This window comes from Leptidea sinapis, chromosome 15 (assembly GCF_905404315.1).
Source record: "Leptidea sinapis chromosome 15, ilLepSina1.1, whole genome shotgun sequence".
Taxonomy (NCBI): domain Eukaryota; kingdom Metazoa; phylum Arthropoda; class Insecta; order Lepidoptera; family Pieridae; genus Leptidea; species Leptidea sinapis.
Genome location: NC_066279.1, coordinates 6,048,157 through 6,074,910, shown reverse-complemented (window position 1 = coordinate 6,074,910; position 26,754 = coordinate 6,048,157). Strand labels below are relative to the sequence as shown.

At 34.0% G+C, this 26,754-nt stretch overlaps 1 protein-coding gene across 2 annotated transcripts in view; it reads right to left on the bottom strand.

Moving 5' to 3' along the window:
- The window catches only part of LOC126968228 (elongation of very long chain fatty acids protein AAEL008004-like), a 96,369-nt gene extending 77,260 nt beyond the window's left edge, over window positions 1-19,109 (bottom strand). Inside the window, exons 1-2 of one of the 2 annotated variants that reach the window (XM_050813100.1) lie at window positions 18,756-19,109; window positions 6,777-6,830 (exon numbers count right to left, since the gene is read on the bottom strand). The gene's annotated coding sequence lies outside the window, so the exon portion shown is untranslated. Of the gene's footprint in view, window positions 1-5,047; window positions 5,253-6,776; window positions 6,831-18,755 lie in introns of those variants that run through there. The other variant, XM_050813101.1, reaches the window with a different exon arrangement.
- Window positions 19,110-26,754: the final 7,645 nt, after the last annotated feature.

Genomic DNA, 26,754 nt, shown 5'->3' with positions numbered 1-26,754 from the left:
ATTGGAGTGTCTGTTTGTAATATTCAAATAAACATTTTTATCTACACTAATAATAATATATATCTATATAATAATATCTAAATAACACATTTTAAAATTTTTGTCTGTCTGTCTGTCTGTTTGTTCCGGCTAATACTCTGAAATGGCAGGACCTATTTTGACGGGACTTTTATTGGCAGGTAGCTAATATAATAAGGAATAACTTAGGCTACGTTTATTTTAGAAAAAAAATTTACTAAAGAAAAATAGAGTAATGTTACAATGTCTAGGAAACTCTTAAAATAATTTATCTGGCAAAACAACGTTCGCCGGGTCAGCTAGTAATTTATAAAATACTGTTTCTTAAGAATTTGTCAATAATATTTTATAACATCAACAAGTATTTCGTAAACTTTTTTTTCACTGTTGTTATAATAAAAAAATTGTTTCACAGCAGAACTGTCAAACCGTGCGTCAATAAATATTCTCTCATAGAAAATATGTCAATACAAAATACATATTGGAAATCAAAATAATTATGGGTCCCAAATCGAAATAAAAACTATTCTATCTCTCAACTTGGACTAAACTGCACTCCATAAAGTAATCGTCATTAAAATCCGTTCATTAGTTTAGGAATTCACTGAAAACAAACATCAGGACACTGGATTTATATATATTAAGACTACCTTACCGGACAGACGTTGTTCTGTATATAATAAACAAAATATTGATTTTTATAAATTTGTCAATAATATTTCATAACATCAAGAATTATTTCGTAAAATATGCTCACTGTTGTTATAATGAAATTCATTCACAGCAGTACTATCAAACCGCGCGTGATAAATTCTTTCATAGAAAATATGTCAAGTTGGACTAAACTGCACTCCATGAAGTAATGCCCATTAAAATCCGTTCATTAGTTTGGGAGTTGACTGGAAACAAACATCAGGATACTGGATTTATATATTAAGATGACACTCTGGTAACAGAAATTTCAAAATCGGTTCAGTAGATCCACAGATTACCCCCTCGAACCTTAGAAACTTTACCTCTTTATAATATTAGTATAGATTTGTATTAGTAATAAATAATACTTAAAAACCACAGACAAGTAAAAAAAGAAGGACTCCGCGCCGTGATATTAGCAAGTGAAGCACCATTATGCTAGTGTGTGTGCGGTTACGGGATACTAGTTTCACAATTTCATCTCCCTTAAATCATCATATATGGCCACAAATACTTAAAAAGTATCGTTTTTAGACTTTTTCACAACGCACGACGGCATATTAAAAATAATTTATTGAGACGCAAACTAATCTGTCACAGAAGATGACAATTATCATAATGGCCGCCTAGCGGCCTGTAGTAGTGTAAGTGTGTGCGTGGGGCTATGTATCTACACGTTTTGGTGGTACACTGTTATGTAAGGTGACACGGAGTCCTTATTTTTTTACTAGTGTTAAAAAGATAAGAATTATACTCATTGAGTATGTCAGTCAGTATAACCCATAGAAATTTAAATATTTTAACCTTCCTATGGCATAACCTCTCCGGAAGTATATATGTATGTAATATTCAGTGCTATATGCTTAATGTGAATATTTTTTATATAGTTATATAAATAAAGACGATTAAGATATCTTTTAGCTCAGTGTCAATGTCAAATAGTAAATTTAATATGTTAATTATTATAACATCCTTGTTCAAATATATAAAAATATGTATAATTTAAATAGTCCTTCACTCATAAAAATTATAATCATATATACGGAACTATTATGCTTTGATTGATTGAATTCTACTACTAGAATACTAGATACGAGAGAATTTTTTGACTTACTTACCAGATGAAGACACATATGGCGGATTTAGCAGATTAAGTTGGATATTAATAAAATTTAAATATATCATATGTTCAGTGTTGGATTCTATTACTTAACTACCAGTTATCGAAAGGCACAATCTACCTATTACAAAAGATAAATTAATTCGTAATTGCTTCATTCATCTAGGTGAAAAAAACGACACTTATGAATGTCAGAAGTTTAATATTTTAACATTTATCAGAACTTCGGAAATTAATTAGGTTTATTGAGAAGAGGTGACCAAATTATTTTAATCAACATCTAATGCAAAGTGACGCAACAAAAATAAACAAACAACTTATAAGTCAAACACTAAAAAATGTAAATTAATATAAAAGACCTTCACTTATTAAGTATAAGTAAATGCATATATCCACACACACTTTAAATAAATAAAATTATTATGCGAGCACTTAGTATATCATCACTATGAAGATGTATATACTATGAAAGATATATCTTAATATATATAAATTACGTGAGACTCCTAAACTAATGAACGGATTTTAATGGGGATTACTTCATGGAGTGCAGTTTGGTCCAACTTGAGAGGATAGGATAGTTTCTATTTTGATTTGGGACCCATAAATTATTTTTATTTTCAATATTTTATTTGTATCGACATATTTTCTATGAGCGAATTTATTGACGCACGGTTTGACAGTTCTGCTGTGATACAATATAATTATAGTTAACAACAGGGAGCATATTTTACAAAATAATTCTTGGTGTTATGAAATATTATTGACAACATAAAAAAACAGTATTTTTTATTATGCAAAGAACAACGTCTGTCGGGTCAGCTAGTATCTATATAGATATAATGATAGAGGTTTTCATTTATGCGTGCCTCACGGAAAATCTACTGAAAAGTTATCAATTATTAAGTCTTCTATGTTTTATTCTTTAGACACTTGGACCTTATCAAAAAAAAATGTTTCTATATTTTCAGTTAATATAAAGTTTTAGGAAACAACTATTTTTATAAGCACAACACGCTCAGTCATATGTGTACACGGACGAAGTCGCGGGTATGAGCTAGTACTTAATATTACTTCAATTTGACAACTAGAAACAGAGTTTCAAATGTCAGGATCATCCAGCCAACACAAACAGTGTCCGTTCACGAGCATAACGCATGGACCAGACATAGCCGCCCTAGTCCATGTTTTTACTGAAAGACCAAATTCCATGCCCAAGGACGCCGTTTTACGCAAAACATCTACATCTTAAAGCAGTTCATGATAGAGGATGCTCAGCGTCTGTACATGACCTGCTTACAGCGCATAGTGCGGTACTTGGGCCATGTTGCACGCAGGGGAGCCAACAACCTTGAGCGTTTGATGGTGACGGGGAAAATAGAGGGTAGAAGACCTAGACGCCGTGGTCCTAAACGGTGGTAGGATCAAATCTCCGAAAATCTGAAGATCCTTATAAACGCCTCCCTCAACCAGGGAAAGGAACGATGGAGACAGCTCGTTGACCAATTGAATGTGAGTCACGATCCTCAGCAGTGAGTGAACGACTAAGAAGAAGAGAGTATTGTGGAAGCGAGAGCAATTAGAAAAAGCTGAAGTGAAGCGCGAATTTGTGGCATATAGAGGGGATGATTGAGAACTCATAGAAATATCGCAAATACTGATGGTCTTACAATATTTACTAGTAGCTGCTGTCCGCGACGCCGTCCACGTGGATGCAATGAGTGGCAAAAATACTATGCCTGTATATGAAGCCTACCTGGCCAAGTTTTATACGTTTAAGTACTATAGTTTATAAATGAGATTATTTAACTAATCCCCCACAAACCCCTTGCGGGTGTAAATTCGTAGCTGACCTCGACTCGACGAAAGGAATATTCCTACCAAACTTCAAGTCGCTGTGCCTGAGTTCCAGAAGTATCGGGATGAACACCTCATATATATACATATAGATAAATTTCGGAGCAATGGCAAACATATTCGTTTGTTCTTAAAGAGAGTCAAATTTAAGCCACACAGTTTTTGACTGATTGACCCACTATTCGTCAGTCTTAGATGTTTGTTGATGAGTTTAATTTACAATACCACGTGGTAAACGATTACTATTATAATAAAGAGCAATGAAATATAAATGCTTCCGATAGGTGAGAATATTTAATATTTGTCCTACTCAATTGATCAGTTTAATTTGATATTATATGAATATCTGCTATTATTACGTACCTAGTTTCAGCGAAAACTAAAATTAATCAAATAAGTCTTGCATTACGAATGGGACTTATTGTTTTGTTGTTAGATTACTACTCGATAGGATACTCCATGGTTGCTTTATCATAATATGCATGGAATGGTAAATTTCTTGGGTTCCAATAAACCTTCGAAGGTATATGTTTCGTAGTTTTTGCATTATTGGTATATTAATATAGGTAAATAATACACCAACCTAATTACATGTATAATTCCAACATTGGGAGAATCACATTTGGAATCCAAAAAATCCAAAACGGAGCATTAATTTTTGAAAACCATCCGAATAATGCTAACGGTAGGCAAAAGAACAATTTGAAATTTTGGGTGAACTTATAAAATAATGTACAGAAGTACATTTACCCAATAAAATCAAAACTCAACTACTTTAAGTACTACTACTAAGTATAGGAAGCATTAAGTGTTTTTCAACCGCAAATCATAATAAAAAACTATATGTACAAGGCACATTATATCGTGTTGACTTAAACATGAAATATATTATACAAGTCAAAAAACATCCATGCTACCACAATTTTAACTATGCTCACCAGTCTCTGTATCAAAAGTTAAATAAAAGTAGTTTAAAAAAATTAAAAAACACGCTTTGGTTGAAAAGATAATGGTTGAAATTTAAAATGAACATCAATTCCTGTCTTATCGACGATAAATGAAAAAATTATATAAATTAACAAAAATCTTATATTGCAAATTGAAAAATGGAATAACTTTATCAAAATCGAAGTTTGAACGAAATCTGGCCGTTTAAATCGCGCCCAAATGCGTCACAAACGGTTACAAATGGTTACAAACAAACATACATACAGGTGAAGCTAGTAAAAAGCGTGTTAAAAAAACGGCGGAAAATAATTAACTTAAATTATACTATACTAAAATATTTTCGACAATTTTCGATAATCTTAATTAATAATTTAATAACAGAATATCATTAAGTAATAATGTTCCACTTACTTAAAGTTGATCCTGGCCCGCGCAAGGAGCGGTATGCCGATCGTATATTAGGTGCGCGCGTGCTGTTGTTCACCGACTGAATACAAATAAAAATTTCAACAATTCTACTTTCGCGTATCGATTGGAACGGATGCGCCCGCGCTTATGTTCACGTCGACCGTCGCGACAGCACAGCAAGCCAGTAGTGAGCGAAACGTGCACGCACCTTGCGTACTTACGAGTTACGAGTACCATTGTGGTCCGCGACGCTCGCGTCATCGGATACGTACCAGCCACCAACGCAATAACACCTCGCACTTACACGGCCGCGGAGTTGCACCTGCGATCGTGTGTCGCTCGTGCGATATCAATACAAGTCAGAGGGCAGGGGTTGCTGCTTGCTACAGACGCGACCATTCTAACTGGGACAGCGTGCGGGACGAACGATAGTTGCTCAATTTATATGTCTCATTGCCATTTCATTATTGACGACCCATATAGCCGAATGGTTAGTGACCCAGACTACTAAGCTAGAGATCCCAGGTTCCAATCTCGGTAGGTGCAATCATTTATATGATGAATATGGATGTTTGTATCATATATTTATGTAATTATATCGTTGTCTTGAACCCATAGTACAGGCTATCCCTAGTTTGGGGCAAGATATTTTGTGTAAAAGTGTGTCAATATTATATTATATTATTATTTAGGCTGGTATTCCAGATTGTCTCTTTTACACACAGATATACAGTATACAGTGACAAAACACTCTTAATCATATTGATACAATATCTCACATATATAGAATAAAGTGGATTACATATAAAAAAATTAATAGGAGTTAATACTAAAAGCATAAACTCACGTCAGAAAGGTCGACACCGCGTCTTTATTTATGGGTATAACCGAAAAGTGACAGAACAGGTTGACCCACGTTATCTGCCTATACCGGTGACAACATGATATCATTACGAAACGATCGAAAGCTTAACGCGACGTGATAAGGCCCCGATCACGTTAGTCCGGATCCACATAATATAACGAGCGACGCGACGGCGAAAGAGCGTTTTGACACGAAAGAGAAAGAGTATACATGCGAGGCGAGTGAATTAGGAGGAAGAAGTGGAGATAGATATAGTTTGGTTACGTTCACCGTCGCTGGGACAGTTGGTGACCAGACCAGCACTCCTTCTAACTGCGTTTCTACCATTGATATGTGAAGATAAGTATAGGTAATGCCTAATAGATTTAGCGTTTTTTGTGACGTTAGCCATGTCAGAAAGTGAGAAAGCTCTTTGGAATGTACGTGGAAGACAGTTTCTTTTAAATCTCACTGATAAGGAAAGCCACACATTGAAATATTGGGAATAATATTTTAGTTAGTGGCTTGTGATGTGATGGTCGAATTTTCACAGGAGCGTTACCGGCCTTTTAGAAACATGTACGCACTTTTTTGCAGGAAATCATATCGTTCCTTCCTAGAACACCACACAAGAAAGATTACTCATTCACTGTATAAGAACATCAGACATCTAGTAGGATGATGTCCTCATTTATAGCATGCAATTCGGCGTCAGGAATCAGATCAACAATGTCTTCGGAACACTCCCGTGATAAATGTGGTACAAGTCACACAATGAAGCGACGTCAACGCCAAGCGACGGTGCCGGATATCATATGCATTCTACATTACATTAACGATCCGTAGTTATGTCTTACTAATATTATATTGAATGACAGTAGGACATACCATAAAAGTGGGAAAGTATCACAGCATACAACTTCTAGACGCGTACATAAATATCTGTAAACAAACAAAACAATTATTTCTATCTTATTTCTTTTCTTTCTTTATTGTTTCTATAAATGTTAATATCAAAAAAGACGTGCGATAAACTCATTGTTATGTTTTTATACGCATACTAGCTGACCCAGCAAATGTTGCATTGCTATATAAAGTAATAAAAAAAATGCACATTAAAATTTTTGGGGTAAACAAAATAGATGACGACCTATTCTCAGACCTACCAAATAAACATAATATACAGTCGTGGTCAACCAATTAGGGACACTCTAGTTAAATCAAATTGTGAATTTATTTTTTATTTTCCAACGAGTCTAAACAAAATTCCATATCCCTTACATGTAAGTATAATTAGTCATTTATGTGCCCGATTATACAAACAATAAAAACTTCCTAAACATTAAACCTCTATACAGTATAGCTGATAGATTATCACAGTGCTATTTGTTCAAAAAATGCTGGCTCGTTATTTAATTAGGGACATTTTGATATTGCGTTCTATCTTCAAAATCTGAATCTCAATATTTTTTTATTTCTTCTCCTATTGTTTCGTGGTAGTTTTGGCGGAAATCAAGATTATTAATTTTAAGTTTTGAGAACTATTTTGAAGAAAAAAAGGGCAAAAATAAACGTTGCGATACACCACTACGAAAAATCATCAACAAGTTTGTTCAGCGAGGTTGGCCATACTGAAGGATAGCAGAATATTTAAATTGTTCAATAACTAATGATTTAGAAATGTATTTTGTAAAATTTGCACGTCATAAATGTGGCTAACATGTACTTTATAATATTTATGTAACATCAATGTAGCATATTTATGCAAATAAAAACTTTGACTTTGAAAACAAACCTAATTGATTTGAGGTAGGTACCATCCGAAACGATCAGGAAAGCTTAACTCTTAGATATCTTGAAAAAAAGAGTCTGAGACGGAATAGGTTGAACCATTGACATTTTTTTTTTATGAAAATAAGGCACGAGACGGGCTGGACTTCCAGCTGATGGTACTTGATACGCCCTGCCCATTACAATGCAGTGCCGCTCAGGATTCTGGAAAAACCCCAAAAATTCTGAACACTACAACTGCGCTCGTCACCTTAAGACATAAGATGTTAAGTCCCATTGCCCAGTAATTTCACTAGCTACGGCGCCCTTCAGACCGAAACACAGTAATGCTTACACATTACTGCTTCACGGTAGAAATAGGCGCTGACTCTCACCACGGAACCCCCGGTACCTACATATACATTTTATTCAACGTCAAAGCGTTGACCAAATCTCTGACGTTACAAATAACGTCAGAGAACCTTGTGATTCCTCTAGTGTTACGGGAGAGTGTGGGCCGTGGTGATCATATACCATCAGATGACCCGTAGGTATGCTCGTATTGTCCTCCTCTCCCATAAAAAAATAACTATTGCTTGGAGAAACTTATTACAGACAAAAATAATCACTCAGCAAGCGATTCGAAGGACAGATAATTCGCTAAGCAGAGGTAAATAGCTCAAGCCATGTCTAATTCATATTGCTTATGTGCACGACCGAACAGTCAAAATAAACCCAGTTCAAGTAATATTAGCTACTAATTACATTCTTTAATTTATCTAGAAGTCCACAGCTCCAGTTTACTGAAGTAGAACGTATCGTTTATTAAAAATGTTCTCGGCAATTCGCAGTCCGCTAACTGAAAATGCTTTAGTATAATCTCAATTACTATGTATATGATATTCTCTCATAAACGTTTAATATAATATATTATGTAAAACTTCCTACAATTTTGGCCTGCAGCTACGTATATTTAAGCGTTTTTTAAAATCATTTTGCTAACACAATAATAATTAAGGTTCACCCCCGTACTCTACGGCATCCTATTTCACTTTTTACGTACCCAACTCACAGGACAATCTTGGTCATCATTCCCTAATACCCCGATTAAGTAGACTATATAATGAATTTATTATTAGATACAAGTCCATTGATCTGTTAAGCGATAATATAACAAAATTTAAAGATAAATTAATTAAAACACTCGATTCCGCAGCGGTAGGTTAATATCTACCGCTGCAGAATCGTAGATATTAAAATTGTAAATATTTTTTTTCTATATTACTGTATTTTTATTTTTTATATAACTTTCATTGTATAAATTTAACATTTACATAATTTTATTTAGCCTTTATACTTATTATATAAATTTTAACTTTTTGTACGACTTGTATTTGTGTACATACTGTAACTGCCTATAAATATAATTATGTGTATCCCTAGCAACTAAGACTTGTTTAATGTTAATGTATTACATGTAATTCTGTTGGTAGTTCATAACTAAATAAATAAATACATGACGGTTTTTGACTCAATACAGTTCAAACGTATAACCGTGTATGAGCTAGAAATCTAAGAAAATAAACAAGTATCGCCAAATTCTTAAGGTGTCTACTAACCGCTCTTTCCTTTTTCCTACTAATATCCTCTATAAGTCGTGCAAGGTACTAACAGTTCGACAATTATTTATAAAGAGCATAGTATTGAAACATCACGCAGACATTCCCTACAGCACTGATCTTATTGATAAGAGACGCCAAGATAATGTTTATCCAAAAACAAAGACAAACTTTATCAAACATCAAAGTTTATGTATTCCTAGGGCCATTTCTTTATAATAAACTAAACGCAATAGTTCAAATTCAAATATTTTATTCAAAATAGGATGTGACATCACTTATTGAAAGTCAAAAAAACTACCACCCATTCAAAACAAATAAAAAAAAAGTAAACATCTATCCCCTTAATTATATTAATTGTAAGAAAGGCTCTACATGAAGCACTTCTAAATATGTCCTATGAAGATACAGAAAAATAAACATTATCTATATTTTATTTGTATAAGTCATTACATTGAAGACATTGTTTACTTATATAGTTAAACTGTACATTAATTTATACCTTTTTACTTGATTAAATTTTTCTTTTTTGTGATTATTTAGTTTCAATATCAGCTCTTTACCCCTGAAACACAGGAATACCTTGTTCAGGCACAGTGTTAACTAGCTTTTAAGTAAGACTTTTGTATTATTATTTTGTAATTTAATAATCTTTTAATAAATAAATTGAATTGAATTATCATATCTAAGTCATTAATATCCATGCAATAATAATTAACTTAGTTGTGTAAATGTTTATATATAAAAATCTCGAGTGACGTTCATCATCCGCGATGAACTCCTGAACTACTGAACCGATTTCAATCAAATTTTATTTCGATAAAGGATAGTTTTTATTTCAACTCGTGACTCTTAATATACTAGTCAGTATTCTCATGAATTCTTGAGGTTTAAAGGTTGATTAATGATTCGATTGGATAAATTAATTGATTTTTATTGTAGACAGCATAAAATAATGATGCAAACAATTAAAAATAGAACTTTTTTCAACTTTAAAAAAAATGCATTTAACACTTAAATAATTAGTGAGGAAGAAAAATTGTGAAAAAAAAAAAAAAAGAAAATGTGGGTTGATTTGTGACTTTCCTCAATACCTAGTAAGCCCTCCTCGTTTTCTAAAGCACTCTTGAAGCCTAGAAAGTACACGCTCCACCAGGTGTACCACTGTTTCTTGAGGAATTTGTTCCCAGCTGCATTTCAGAATGTTTATTAGCTGTCTTTCATTGTGCATGGGTTGGTTTGTGCGTCGAACACTGCATTTCAGTACATCCCACATGTGTTCAATGGTGTTGAGATACTGACTGTATGCAGGCCAGGGCAACACCTGTAAACCAACCTCCTCAAGGGCTTCTCTGGTGGCCCTAGCTGCATGAGCGCGAGCATTATCGTGCGTCAGATGGAATCTTGCACCGATTCTCTGTGCATATGAGACCACATGGGGTCTAATGACCTCTTCGATGTAACGTTGAGCTGTTATTGTGCCTCCGTTTAGAATTACCAGCTCGGTTCTGCCTGACATAGAGATTCCTCCCCATACCATAACATTGGGGCCCCAAATCTGTCACTTTCATGGATCCGAAAATCGCTCACCTTCACGCCTTCAGACCCTAATGCGACGGTCATCACTAAAAAGTTTAACTTTGCACCCATCCGTAAACAATACTGTCCTCCAATCATTCATATCCCACTAATAATCCTCTTGTAAAAGATTTCTAATGGTTGGACCACTAACGCGTGTACCGATCGCCTGCCGCAAACGGTTTTGTAAGGAGTGGGCTGTCTGCAGCGTTCTCTGCGCGCAGTCAAGCGCACGTAGCAGTCCTTTTGTGCGGTAGTTGCTCAAACTTTGCCAAATCCTCGTCTCCTGGTTAGACTCCCAATCTCTTGAAAACGATTCCAAACATTCTGGATCGCTCGCCCGGAAAAAGCCAACTGAAACGCCACAGAACGCTGCGCATGGCCTTCTTGAGGCAATGTTACGGCCCTAGTTACGGTACGCAAGTCCATATGACGTTGAATTCTCGGCATACCTTTCTTAAAATGTTAATTCAGCTACTAGTTAAACAAAACTTACAGTGTTCTTGACCGAATCGTCAATTTGACTGAGTTGAAATCCGTCTTAAAATCGGGTATAATTAAGTGTTTCCAATAAATTATCAACAACTACCCACTTTAAACAATTTTGCGGGGAGGAATACTCAAAAAAAAATTGTGTAAACAAATAAGGTAACACCACGATAAATAATCAGCTACTTAAAAATGCATAAAAAATAAATTATCGCTAACGAGGTCAAAAAAAACAAGTGGCCCTTATTTTGTTTTGACTAGTATATTTATTAATTGTAAATTTTATTTTGGTGTGAACAATTCAATTTGAAAATTTTTTTACGCGCAGTTTAACAATTCTTCAACTTAATTACAAGAACAAGGAACAACGAAATAATTATTGTAATGATTGAACTTCTACAATTATCGTAATTAAATTAAATTTTAAGTAAATAAATTTAAAAATTTAAGTAAATAAATTTTATCTCGACTTTGTAATAAAATTTTGTATATTTACATTTTTATTATACATTTGTTTAGGTATATGCCTACATGTTTCATTCGCAAGCATTCATATTATACCTTACAAATCGATTTGCACGGGGACATTTCCTTCTAATCCGTAAAATTTTGTAACAATCAGGCCCGCTATTCACAATAGCGGAGAGTAGAGGACATGTATTTTAATAACCAATCAGATTTCGTTATTTCCACATCTGCTCTCCGCTTAGCTTCGGTGGAAATGGATCAAGAGGAGAGGAGGTGTCTCATTTTTCTATAGATTTTTGTGCCGCGTCGAACGATCAAGCGACGCAGCAGAGCGGAGATGCGTGTAGGATAGTTTAAATATTGAAGAATTAATTGTATAACTTCAACCTCTTATTCCTCTTCCTCAAGCAAGTTTTTATAACTTGTAACGACTTGACGTATTCCTTTCGTAAACCTGGCTCGACTGCTTTCACAGCTTACATCTCCTCTCCGCTTTGGTGGAAATCGCCTGACAGCTTCGCGGCCTATCTCCTCTCGTCTCCTCTCCTTTTCTCTTTGGTGGATACCGAGCCTTACTCACCTTAAACGCATACTACCGGAAAGTTGTTCTATTTTGCCAGTATTTCGGAATGTATATGTTACGGGCAATTTGTTAAGTCCGGGCACTATTAATAATGGCCGGTCTGTATTAATAATGCCCGACTCAATTGGACAATGTGATTAAAACAGCATGATTAATCCCTTTTTTCGGCCATTATGAATAATGCCCACCCTATCTTGGGCAAAGTAATAAAATAGGTGAACTGTAGTGTTTTTGTTTATTAAATGAAATTAAACTTACAAAATTATCATGAAAAGTTAGCAAAAAATAAACTATTGAACAAAGTAGTTAAAAAATAAACAGTTAAAAATGTAATAACATCATTAGTTAACTACTTTTATTTTGACAAATATATTATTTAATAAAAAAAAAGGTTTAAAAATTATTAGTAAGCTGAGAAAATCAACAAAAATATCTAATAATTAACGACTGTGCAAGAAAGTTATTAAAAAAGTAATAAGTGATAAATTCAAGCTATCTCAAACACTGACTTATTACATGGACCACGGGCCGTCGGGCATTATTAATAATGGCCGGTCAAAGTGATAAATTAATCACTTTGCCCATTGCTCTTGGGCATTATTAATAATGGCCGGTCCTTATTAATAATGCCCAGTTAATCACGTTGCCCGTAACATATACATGTTATTTTTCCTCTTATGTATAATACTAAATGCTCAGCAACCAAAACCTTAAATATTACAATTTCACGAGTATAAATCTCTCGCTAGTTTCGCCCTGTGTGGAAACTGTCCTATACGTTTCATCTAAGTAGTTAGTAGTCGAAATGCTGTTACCACGTTATTGCAGATAATCGAAAAAATGACTAATATATAGATAAGATTTTAAACTTTTATCATATCGGAACTTAGACATTGTTATTATTATTACAGGTATTTACGATAACATTGTATTTTAGTACAATATTATGAATCATGGTTCTTCATTATAACTTCACATCAGTTACTGATATGTTATATTGATAACGTACATAAACTAATCGTCAGCTGTAATTTTCATTTCTAATTTTCATTTCACTGTTTTCCATCTACCCCCTTATTCATAATGGTCCGCTAACTTTAAACAGCCGCTAAGGAGTGTTATTTGACATTATGACTTAGGACAATAGAAGAAGACAGAGTGAGAATTAGCAATGGGAGGTTAGAATCTAAAGCTTTTAGCCTCCTGCCGCCATGCCAAAGCTCATGTAGCGTTTTATTGACGTGTTTTACCCGTTTTAAGGTTAGAATTTTTTCGTTATTTCCTTGAAAACTGTGTATTACCTTGTAATAAGTGTAATAGCACTATAATCTTGGATGAAAGTTCTATCAACTACAATTTATAGAAATTGGATAGGTTAGGTTATGTTAGAAAAGTTAAAACACAGCTAATTGTAGGCGTTTCGCTCCTTTCCCTTTCTTTCCTCACCATTGACAAATTAGGGAGGGAAAGGAAGAACCTACCTATCATCCTATATCCTTCTTAATAATATCATAATTTGAGATTAGGTTATAATGCTTTTTTCTCTGGAACGGTGCATTGTTGAACCTTGTAATGGGAGTTGATAGTATAAGGGGTGAGGGGGCACCCCCCACTGCCAATTCCCCTCCTCCTCTTTCCTCCCCTCGTGCTACGGGATACAAAGTTTTAATAGGCAAACCTTGATGACCGCGGAATGGAAATTGTTTGAAATTTTGAGGACCAGTATTTCGATACTAGTCGAAAGCACAAAGAATTATTGTCAAATAGCGTTATTCCGATACATAGGGATTTATAGATATATTATTTTACATTAAGCTACAGTTATATTAATTACATACAATTTTATTCCGTTTTTTTTACAAATAAACTTGGTGTAAATCGAATAAACCAATAATATGCAGATTGTTTACAAATAGACATTTTGCTTATGATTGGTTAATTCGGACGTATGTAACGTTTCCCGCGTTTATTTGCAAGGGTGTTTGACATTCGGACACTACAGAATTATCACTGTGTTGACAGTTTTTAAGACGTCAATCGATGTTTTTTTTAATTTTTTGTCAATAATAGGACTGTTCAAATTTAAATCAGTTCAGTCCAAGCAGACAAAGTTGCGGGCAGAAGGTTGTCATTCACATACAATATTGGAAGCTGATAAAATATAATTTTACTAAATATTTTTCACTAAGCAAAGTATTTACTGTCAGCTTCTTAATCAAATATTGACTTATTTACAAAGGATTGAATGTGCGTCATAACACACCATTATTGACCAAACATAACAAGTCCAGGATATAAACATATTGTATAGTATGAATTATTAATTTTATTGATGAACACACAACAAGCGAAAAATTATCAAATCTAAGTTCCACCTCACGCGGTCAACTGTTAGATCTGCTCTCACACGCACCGTTTAGATAGTTCAGTGACAAAGACCTTATACATATATACGTAATATATAAATTACGTGACACGTTGTTTGTCCGCGATGAACTCCTAAACTAATGAACGGATTTAAATGAGGATTACTTCATGGAGTGCAGTTAGGTCCAACTTGAGAGATAGGATAGTTTTTCTATCCATTTGGGACCCATAATTAATTTTATTTTCAATATTTGTTTTGTATGGACATAATATTTTCTGTAAGATAATTTATTGACGCACGGTTTGACAGTTCTGTTGAGAAACAATTTCATTATAACATCAGGGAGCATTTTTTACGAATTAATTCTTGATGATTTGAAAATTCCTATAAAACAGTATTTTTTTTATTATGTACAGAACAACGTCTGTCGGGTCAGCTAGTATATATCTATCTCTAACGGCCATTCCCAATATACTATCTACGGAAAGAGATAAATTACTACCTTCTACTGTCAGTAATTAGCTGTCAATAATCTGAAGCTGTCCCAATATACTCGATAAGTCATTCTTATCGCCTTATATTGTGACGCGTGAATTGCATATTCCATACAAACATCTATCGCTGGTAAGCTATACGTCGTCCCATTGACAGACAGCGTGTACGGATAAGGTGAGTTACCGTCGATAAGTTTATTGGGACAGAAAAGTCAACGATAGTTACGATTTTTATCTCAATTAAGAGATAGACTGAATACTGGGAACGGCCGTAAATCGTATCGGAATGTGACCGCACAAACTCTTCTCAATTTCGGACACAAGTTCGTTCCGGTACTCGTCGACGCTATGCCGAAAGATGCACGCACGGCCGGTGTACGAAGCATACCCCTTATCATCATATCACCTCAGTTTATGGATTAAGTATAGTGGGACAGTGGAACTATATGAATATGGGACTATTCCTCATCAAACTAAAGAAGATTCACGTAAATCGGTTAATAAATCTCAGCGTAATCGGTGTACATACATAAAAAAATACCAATCGAATTGAGAACCTCCTCCTTTTTGAAGTGGCTTGAGAAGGCTAGCCCCACCTATTGCATTATTTTATGGTGGTAAAATTGTATATGGAACAAAAATTTATGAACGACGCGGGACTCGAACCCGCGAGGTCCGTCCGTTCTTCCACTGAGCGAACGGTTCGAGTGATCTATGGTTCGTACATGGCACACTAAAAGGTTTGCACTTCTAGCTAATCGGAACTATTTGAATTTCGAACGTTATATTTGTTGAAACGTTGCAATCTTATTAGTAACAAAAAAACAATTGGCGGGAAATCATTTGTCAATTGTTTTTTATCACACATCAAAGTTCTACGTACGCAACGAAAATGGAATTTAGTCGAAAAGATTTTAGAGCGATAATTTTTTATGATTTTAAGAGTTCTCCCTCTCTCTCTCTCTCTCCGCAAGACTGTGCCGCTCGTCTTCAAAATGCTTTTGGGAGAGCAGCACCTTGCTTGTGCACCGTGAGGCGATGGTTTGCTGAATTTAAGAGAGGTCGGGTTTCTTTACATGACGAATTTCGTGAAGGGCGGCCTTCAACTGCCGTCAACGAAAATAATGTGGCTACTGTTAAGCGGCTATTGGGGATTGGTATGAGCCAAATTCAGAAAATTTTACACGAAGAATTGAAAGTTCGGAAAGTTGTCGTTCGATCCCTCATGAACTGACAGCGGAGCAGAAGCAGGCTCGCATGGAATGGTGCTCACTGATGCTAATGAAGTACGACCACGGACATTCTAAAGGTGTTTATGACATCGGACAAACGTGGATTTATTGTTTTGAACCCGAAAAAAACAGCATACTTGTGAATGGGTGTTTGAAAATGAGAACAGGCCAATAAAAGTGAGGCAGCGCGAGAGATGTTGTTAAAAAAAGGATCGCATTTTATCTATGCAGTAGTCTTTCCGTGATGTAAACACAAATTAAGACCTCTATCACTTTATTTATATAACTTTTTAGATATTTGACTATCATGCAACATATAATGCAATAAGGTACTGCAACATAGCCACAGGTGTAGGGCTTTCCAATCCCGCGGTATTTGCCGGATCCCGCATATTGAAAATATGCACATTTTAAAACAATGAATTAATCAGCTCCACAGTTACTTACATACATATTACTATTAAAATGAGATCAATCAAATTATACTGTTATTTTCACAAAAAAAAACAATAACAAATTCTGAATAAAAAGCAAAACAAAACAAATCGTTTTCAAAAAATACACAATGCAAAATTACAAAATCAACCAAAAAAAAACACATTTTAAACTGAAAAATTATTACTTAATTATTAAGTTTTTCAGCTTTTAATATTAACTGAAAATGTTTGCGAAGGAAATACGACATTTTCAAACTGTTGTCTGCCAAACTACTGCGTATTTTACTCTATTGCCTGGTCAGAAAATGCTCTTTCTGATTCCATACTTGTGGGCGGTATTCCTTTTAAGGGCGTGAATGAAAGATTTCATTCATGTACACACATTCTTAAATTTTTATTCTATTCTAAAAGGATGTATCAATAAACATCACGAAAATACGGAACAGTTAACTTGAGTTATTAAGAATTCACGCAGATTATCCTATTTTGCATCACATGCACACCTTTTTTCAGTCCCACAAAGGAAGCCCTACACAGGTGTATCAGAATACAATTCTTGAAATGGTTGTTAAGCCTCGTAACAACATCTTGGTCCACAACCAATAATAGTCCTTTCAGCAAAACTCAGCACCATAGCTAGAACCTCACAAGCATGGTTGGAAACAAATACTTCTTGACTTCATCAAATCTGAAGACCCCAACCTTAATCTACTGAATTATGATTTATGGTCAGTTTTAGAAAACATGCGCTACAATAATTTGCAGTCCCTAAAATAATTCATAAGAATGGCAGTGAAGAACTTTTGGTGAAGAAAATGTTTGTTTTAAACTATAACTGAGTAGAAAAATTGGCTCAAACTGATATGTTAAGAATTGAATTGATTGTGAGAAGTTAGATATGTGCAACACAGAACTGCTCAACCAGAATTCCTCTCCAGATATAGCCTATAGGACTATCACCACCAGGCTATTTCATAAAATAAATGTTTATTATAATAAAACACTTTTTAATGGATTATAATATGTGTAACTGTGTTTTTACATTAGATTTCGCATAAAAGTTACAGTTTAATATCATTTTAGTTAACCCGATGTTTAGTGACCTTTCCAGAGCATACAATTACACATGTTTTAATACTTTAAAAAGTGTATTATTTAATTGTGAAACACTCATGTTAATCAAACAAAGTGTTCATTGTTAAAAATATTAAATAAAAATATTTTAATTTGCACAAGATTCAAATTACAAATAGTTGTTGCACAAAACTGGAGAGTAAGCTTAGTTAATTAAAAGTTTTTAAATTATATTTTTTTCTATATATGCAAATATATTATTTTACTAAGCAAATATAGCTTTTCAGATTATTTCATTTATTTACAGTTGATATATTTTTTTGATAGTTGATACTACACGCTTTTTGGGTTGTGTAAAGATGTAATTGTAAGCCTTGTGTACTTTGCAAAGATGGTATAATTCTTTTTCATAAATGATTGCCACTTCTTCTCATTCCTAAATGAATAAATTATATTTAGTTGGTTTGGAGTCTACAGAAAGAAAGTTTTAATAGGAAATTACGTGAAGAATTAAAAAGCTTTAAAATTTTTAGAATTTAGAATAGAAGTTGTAGTTTTTATAAAATTTTTGTAAAAGTCTGGGTGAAAGTTTGAAGTACTCTGCAACACTTTGAACTGTAAGATCACATCATCACTAACTTTAAAAATTGAATAATATAATGTATTTCAATGCCGTTTTTTTCCTGCCTACGATTAAAACTATAATACCAATGTTTAAAATAATTATGGGCGTGTTCAATAAAATAGTGACTTACCAAATGCTGTTGCCGATCATTGTACACACGTATAACATCACTGCACTACAAATCATGAACTTACTTGTAAGATGCGACATTGATATTTAATTTAAGTAAAGTAAATACTACGTGTCACCTCTCCATTTATCTCAAATGACTAATAATTATTATAAATTGCATTGGAGGTTATAAAAATAGCTACTAAGAACTATCGCTCAGTCTATTCATTTAGTTGTTATTTTTAACGCTATGATACAACAGCGATATTTATAAGCTACTATATAAATTTTTGGAGCGTTATCGATTTATTTATTTAAATTAATTGTTGTTGACTATTGATTTTCTCTCTAAATTATAGTTAATTTTTAGTAGGTATAGTATTCCAAATTCCATAATAATAGTGTTGACTGTTGAGTGTTGACTTGACGTTGACTGTTGTGTTGTCACTTGTCAGTCAATCTGTCAGACGTTACCATTATTATAGGTACTGTGAAGTCAGTCATCAAGTCACGTCTAAATATAAAATAATTTTAAATAATTCTCATAAAATAATTTTTAACAAAAAAACAACTGACTTCAAAAACACGATTCCAAAACAAAAGATATAATGTGCACTAAAAAGTATAAAAATAATCGTGTATTTTTATACAATCTAAATAATTAACCTAATTTTAGTTACGATTATTGTTGTTTTTGGAATCGGTGTCCTTCGGCCGCGACCCGCTCTCGCCTCTGGCCTCCTCACGACTCAAGCACATCTCAACTATGTATGTAGTAGGTAACAAACATATCTTGGATGACACGGACTCCAAAAATTACAATAATCGTAACTAGAAATAGATTAATTAATGAGATTGTATAAAAATACGCAATTATTTTTATACTTTTTAGTGCACATTATATCTATTGTTTTGGAATCGTGTTTTTGAAGTCGATTGTTTTTTTGTTAAAAATTATTTTATTTTATGATTTTTAATGAATTTGAAGCACACTAACTAACAATTTGTCGAAATATGTGGAGATATACTAAACTTTACAATGCAGCAATGAACGTAAGTGCTTTGCAATTTGATTACAGACAGTTAGAAATTCTGCCACAGATAGCACCCTTACTGTAAGTCGTTAAAGAGTCCCATGGATCTTCATATTCGACTACGACAATTACTTGACCATAACTATGTTATGGTAATGACTTAAATATCCGGATAGCATAAAAAAGATTCGGCCGAGTATCGTTAGTTTGCGCCTAAGAATTGATGAGTTCCGTTACTTTGTCATGGATTCCGTACTCAGAACCTTACCAAACTCTCACCAAACTATCTTTGAAGTATATCCTTTCCAATAAAAAAGAATCATCGAAATCGGTTGGCGCGATATTGAGTAATTCGTAAATTTATCATCCACTTTGCTATTCGTATGTATAGCAAATTTAAGACTTTTATGGATGCCATTGTCAGATCTGGACCAATTATCAATGGGACCACAAAGGAAGCACCAGCTTTCAAATAAAAAAATAATTATCAAAATCGGTTCACCCAGTCGAAAGTTTTGAGGTAACAAACATAAAAAAAGAACATACCGCCGAATTGAGAACCTCCTCCTTTTTTGAAGTCGTTTTAAAATATCAAATATCATAAGACTAATAAGATTATACTTCATCACTACTTATAGCTTCTCTTTTTATTAATCATTCGTTACTGATTGTTTTGGAAAAATTTCTTTCCGCACGCACATTACGTATGGGAGCAGTACCTACGGTTTATAAAATGTCATGTATTACTGGCCCCTGGGTTTATATAGAATAATAATGAATACTTATATAAACTTTGTTTTATGCGTATAATAAATGCAATGCAATATCAATAATATATTATTGATACTGTAACTTTTCAAGACTTTTCGTGTACACTGTCTTGATTTTATTTGAATTGAGCTATATATTGTCCATTCTTTTAAATAAAATAGTTTTATTATAGCAGTTAGTATAGACCCAAGAAAAAATAATGGCCTTTTATTATTTTAGCTTACGACGTACTTTATCGCTAATATACTTTATCAACCATGATTACAACATTTCTAGTTTTCATTAACTTATCGATATGTTTATTCATTTTTGTATAACACTAGGTATTTTCACCGAAGTCAAATCTATGGTTACAGAGTTCCTATTACTTCAAGTTTTCTATGATATTTTTCGCAATTTAAATAAAAGTTCTGAGGTCAAAGCCGGACGTATGTGTGTGTATTACATATTTGATAGATAAATGTGTGAGTTTGGCGACATCGGTTTCCATAGTAAAATGACATGATGCCACTTCTACTAGTTTTTCTGTTCTGTGACGTAGGCTAAGACTTTACAAGAGTAAAATATTGGCAATGCGAAAGAGTCAACATATAGTGTGTTAGAACGAGACAGAAAGACGAGACCATTTCTGTAGGTAAATGTTATCGGCCTGTAACAGCCTGGGGGTCTACTCTCTTTGTCCGAATCGAAACTTCGTAAACGAACGAAATTTAAAAGAAGCTTCGGAACAATAGACAATATTCGTGAACGAATGGTGAACGATTGAAATGAACATTATATGAATCCAACTAATTTGAAGAGTTCTATTTCATTCTAACTTTGGGTAGTAACTTATGACAACCAAAAATATCTGTATTACAGACGCAATGTTAACACGTCAAATTAGTACTTAGGTTTTTTCTTAGAATTCATTATAAAGTTATCTAAAAAGAGTTCTCAATTATGGTGCCAATAAATGATCTTTTATAGTGCTTTTTAACACACCTATCAATCGCGATATTAGTAGGTTTCTATCAAAAAGTTTCAAGTCAATATAAGTTATATATTTATTTATTTTTTTATTTCACTAAAAGTATAATAGAATAAAATATATTACTATCCTTTTATAGGTACATCTTTTGCTGCTGCACGTATGATGATGAAGCTCTATTTTTTATTTTATATGTCTGAGACTCTTGTTAGCTGTAAGTAAGTTTGCCCGTTATAATAAAATAAAAATAAATTTTGTTCTCTTATTAATACCAAAAATATAATTTATTTTAAAGATAGGAATACCACTACTGTGATGAAGGAATAAGTCAGATAAAGTTCTACCTTTATCCTTTTAAACAGTTGTACTAATGCAGTTCATGCCCTTCGACCTGCCTGTAGAGCTTGAGATGAAGACGCAGGTGATTAAGAGGGAACCCGCCTGCTTCATTCACATTGGAATTAATCCTCTGTGAACTCAGGAATATTAATACCATCCTGGATACATAAGTTATGTAAAACATAGCATTCTATAATTTATTTTATTCTGTAATTTCCTACAAACTCCCTTAAGTCGGAAATTTCAATAATATTAAATTGATTGCAGTCGGTTTCTTCTACGTTCTTAATGTTCTTCACGTAGAGCAAGCCTCGATTAATCTTGTGTGCTAACTTTATAGCAGAGTAATAAACGGTGGTCTCACGTGGCAGCAAACAGGAGGTTAATAGAATTCTTGAAACCATTTCAAGCCAATTTGCAACAAAATACACACAAACGAAAATCAAAATTCCGAACAAACAGCTGTCATCTTCATATTTTCTTTCGGATCGTAAATGAATTAGAGTAGGTTTAGAAATAAATCGAAATTTCAAGCAATGACGTTCGGGACGAAACTTCGAAATGGAACCGTAGTAGGAAACACCCGAAACTTCAATGGAAACTTCGTTTTTCGTTGAATTAGAGTAGACCTACTGACGTTTATTGTTAGCGAAACAAATCTCGCTATTGTGGAAAGACTCCGTAGTAGTAATAGATTAACGCCGGGCTCCTATAAAAAAGAAGAGTTGTAGTATAAAAGCTACTAACGAAAATCAGCCTATCAAACGTTTTTAGATTTCGGCGTTTCAAAAAATTTTTATCTGTCCTCCTTCCTACGATTTTCCAAAGGTGCCAACAGATCTCTCTGAACCTCTTTCACGTTTCGTTCCAAAAAAAAATATGATAATATTTTTGTATATTTAATAATAAATAATAACTATTATAATTGTATATTTTAATTTAAAATAATTTTAGTTTAGTTTATTACCAGTCAATATTTTTTTTATAATTTGTATCGAACTAATGTATTTTTATGCATTTAACTTTGTTCGAAAGGAACGTTTAAATTGTTGTTTATATAAGTGGGATATTGTTTGAGGTTGTTTTGCTTGTTAAAAATTTTTGAAGATAAAGTACCTACAACGGAAAAACAAGGTATCAAAATAAAGTGCAAAATATTATGTTTAAAAACAAATTTTTATTGCATTTTGCAGATTATATTTAATTAGTATTTCAACTAAACAATAGGGTTCATTCTTATTCAATTAAAAAATAAATATTCTTCTCCAGCAATATATTTCTGCTATTCAAACGCGCCATTTTTCGCGGGGTTTCTGTGAGTCTATCTGAAGAATCTATATTGTACTAATAAATGTTTGGCCGGTTTTTTCCTTTGGTTATACTGCGAAAACTACTGAATCGATCGGAATAATTCTTGTACCATTAGATGCAAGGTGTTTCGGAATTAGTTTAAGTATATGATAATTATATTGTTGATTACTTATCTGGAACCTATTTATTTACATAGAAATGGATATAAATTCGCAATACAACTAATTCGGTCAATGACATTTCATTATATACTAGCTGACCCGACAGACGTTGTTCTGTTCATAATAATAAAAAAACTCTTGTGGATGGAATTTTGGAAAATCCGTTCTTAGCATAAATGAACTACTCCGTGAAAAGAATATTCCTACCAAATTTCAAGTCTTTAGCTCTAGTGGTTCCAGAGATATCGTGATGAGTGACTATATACGTGGAAATCACTTATATATATATATAGATTGAACTTCGGAAATGGATTGTCTTGATACATACCACAAACTTTCAAGGATTGGCCTTAAGATTTGAATGGTCAGGGCGAATGCGAGACGGATCGGAAATTAAAGATTTGCGGGCTAACTCGACATGCAGTGTTCATTAAGTAGTTGCTGTAGATCTGAAGAATTGCTATTATCATTGCTGCATTGATCTCTTGACATCGATCAAGTTATTGATTAGTCCATGTTGCCCATGAAGTATAATTGTAAAAATTTAAGCTGTGCATCTTCGAGAGGTTGCAGTGATCCAATACGATGGTGAATCTGTCCTTATATCTACAATATCAAAAGCAAAACCCGTATTACTGATTTATAAACACTTTTTTTAGAATTACCATACACAATACATAGGAATAAGTATAGTACGTATGTTATTCTTCTACTGTATTGTGTGTATGTAAATAAATAAATACCTTGAATGTCGGATGCCGGATTAAATCCTCGTTCTTAGATGTATGCCCCAAATGAGGTCATTTGGAAACAAACATTGTATTTTTGAGTGTTTTCTAGAACATAGCAGCACAATTCTTGGGTTTCTCCGCAGAATACTAGCAAACAACGTCCATCGACCCAATGCGAAAGCTAGTATGCACGCAGTACTACAGTACAGTATAAGTACTGCAATCGTATCGAAACGCTGCTCGATTCAAATCAGTACTTTATAAATTTCTTCTTGTGCGTCGAAAATTATCTATATGTTGATCTCTGAGGTTTTACTGGACGATTTCGTATTGTCAGGCGATCCGTTTTACGGGCTGCTACGCTTTGCTGTTGTGATTCATAGCACCACGTCGATCCATACTAACGCGGTTCTTTTCTTCAGTCCTTTCATTCGCAATTTTTCGAATCCTAGTTGCATTACGTCTTTGTCAGGAATAATTTAATCGTCTTAGTCGTGACATTATTAATGATAATTCGATCCATACTAACGCGGTTCTTTTCTTCAGTCCTTTCATTCGCAATTTTTCGAATCCTAGTTGCATTACGTCTTTGTCAGGAATAATTTAATCGTCTTAGTCGTGACATTATTAATGATAATATCGGCACAATAAGCTAATAGTCACTCGCACACTCGAAAGAAACACAGCAACCATTCAACTTGAATAACATGACGTGCACTGTCAGTTGTATTTTATTACTTATGTAGCGTGAAACGAACAAAAAACTTCATTGAATTATTTCTATTCTCGAGATGTCATGAAAATGTCAATCCATACAAAATGTATTAGAAAATAATTCTTTTTTATAATAATATTTTTTCGGGATTTTTCGATATTTTATTACTTATTATCCTATTCCGGACTAAGAGAAATCCAAAAAAACAAATAAAAGAAAAATTGGTCTAGCCGTTCTTGAGTTATAAATGGTGTAACTAACACGAATTTGTTTTATATATATATATATAGATTATGATAATTCATACAATGAGCGGGCGCAGGATATTGCCGGCTCAGCACTTGTCTTGTGTAAACAAATTTGTAACAATTCTGGTGAAATGTATAAATTTTGATGACATTTTGTGATTTATAAAATAATTGACCAAAAGCAAAAACTTACTAAAAGTATGGTCTGGTGCCAAAAATACTTCGAACTGCATTAGATATAGTGTGTTCTAGTTCCAAGAGACTCAACTATCTGAGCGAAGTGGTGTAAACAGTACCATTTGACCGCGAGCAACGCATAGCTGCTCGAATTTTCGGGAACGCAGTACTCTGTGAACCGCTAGATAACGTGGTGTTGCGTAGTAATGTCGCTTCATTGTGTGTTTTCGACCGCATTTATAACATTATAACAGCTATTTGATTGTGGCACATTGGTAAGGCGTTCCTCCACAGTGCGGTTTTCATGGAACTTTCTTCCACGTACGACCAAGCTGTGCAATGAGCTTCCATCTGAATGTTTCCAGGACGATGCGACATGGGTACCTTAAAAAACTTATATATACGCGCGTATACACAGACAAATAATCCAGTTGGGCAGGTCCAATTTCGGGAAAGAGGTCACTCGTCGAATCCAACTCGGATGGGCAGCGTTCGGGAAGCTCCGTAAAATCTTCTCATCCAAAATACCAGTGTCTGAAGACGAAGGTTTTTAATGTCATCACTGGCAACATACATTATGTTGCCAGTGATGACATACGGAACACAGACGTGGTCGCTAACAATGGGCCTTATGAGGAAGCTCACTGTTCTTCAGCGGGAAATGGAGAGGGCTATGCTCGGAGTTCCCTGCGAGATCGGATCAGAAATGAGGAGTCCGTAAGAGAACCAAAGTAACCGTTGGGGCAGTAAGCTCCTCGAATGGCGACCACGTACCGGAGGGCGTAGTGTTGGTAGGCCCCCATAAGATGGACCGACGATCTAGTCAAGATCGCCGGAGTAGGATGGATGAGGGCAGCGCAGGACCGATCGTCATGGCCATATTTGGAGGAGGCCTTTGTCCAGCAGTGGACGTCTTCCGGCAGAAATAATGAAATAATAGTAATAGTAAAAAAAACAACATAAAATTTAATCGCCATCCACCGAAAATAATATCTAGGAACCATACCAGTCTTTATGCTTATCGAGACTTTGACGTCATACTGCGGTTCAACCAATAGCATTGCGTTCCGATGATAACTACAAAAATTTAATAAGAAAAAACTATTTAAGACAAAATAAATAATAATAAGGATAAAAAAATTATTTGAACTAAATATAAGTTACATGCATATCTAGTATCTACCCAATATGGCGTACGGCACGTACTGTTACGTTCCCGCGCAATTTTTTGTAAACTTTTGTATAGTGTTTGAATCTATCTATATAAAACTATACCTACATTATTCGTCTTCATTCTATTATAAGTTCAAAGCGAAATTGCACTTTGCAAAGCTTTAAAAGCACAGTTCGATTGAGTGGTATCGTATTTCAAGTGCTTCATATTGACTCACTCGGATAACCGTGCGAATTTCAAAATGATGCATGTTGACTTTTGAGGTTAGATTGCGTTCTGAAATTGTTGAAAACGAGTGCGTTGTCGCAATGGCTTGTGTCGCCATCGATTCAGCACCAAGTGATACATTTTATTTACCTATAAAATTATTTATGACTAGACTTTTCA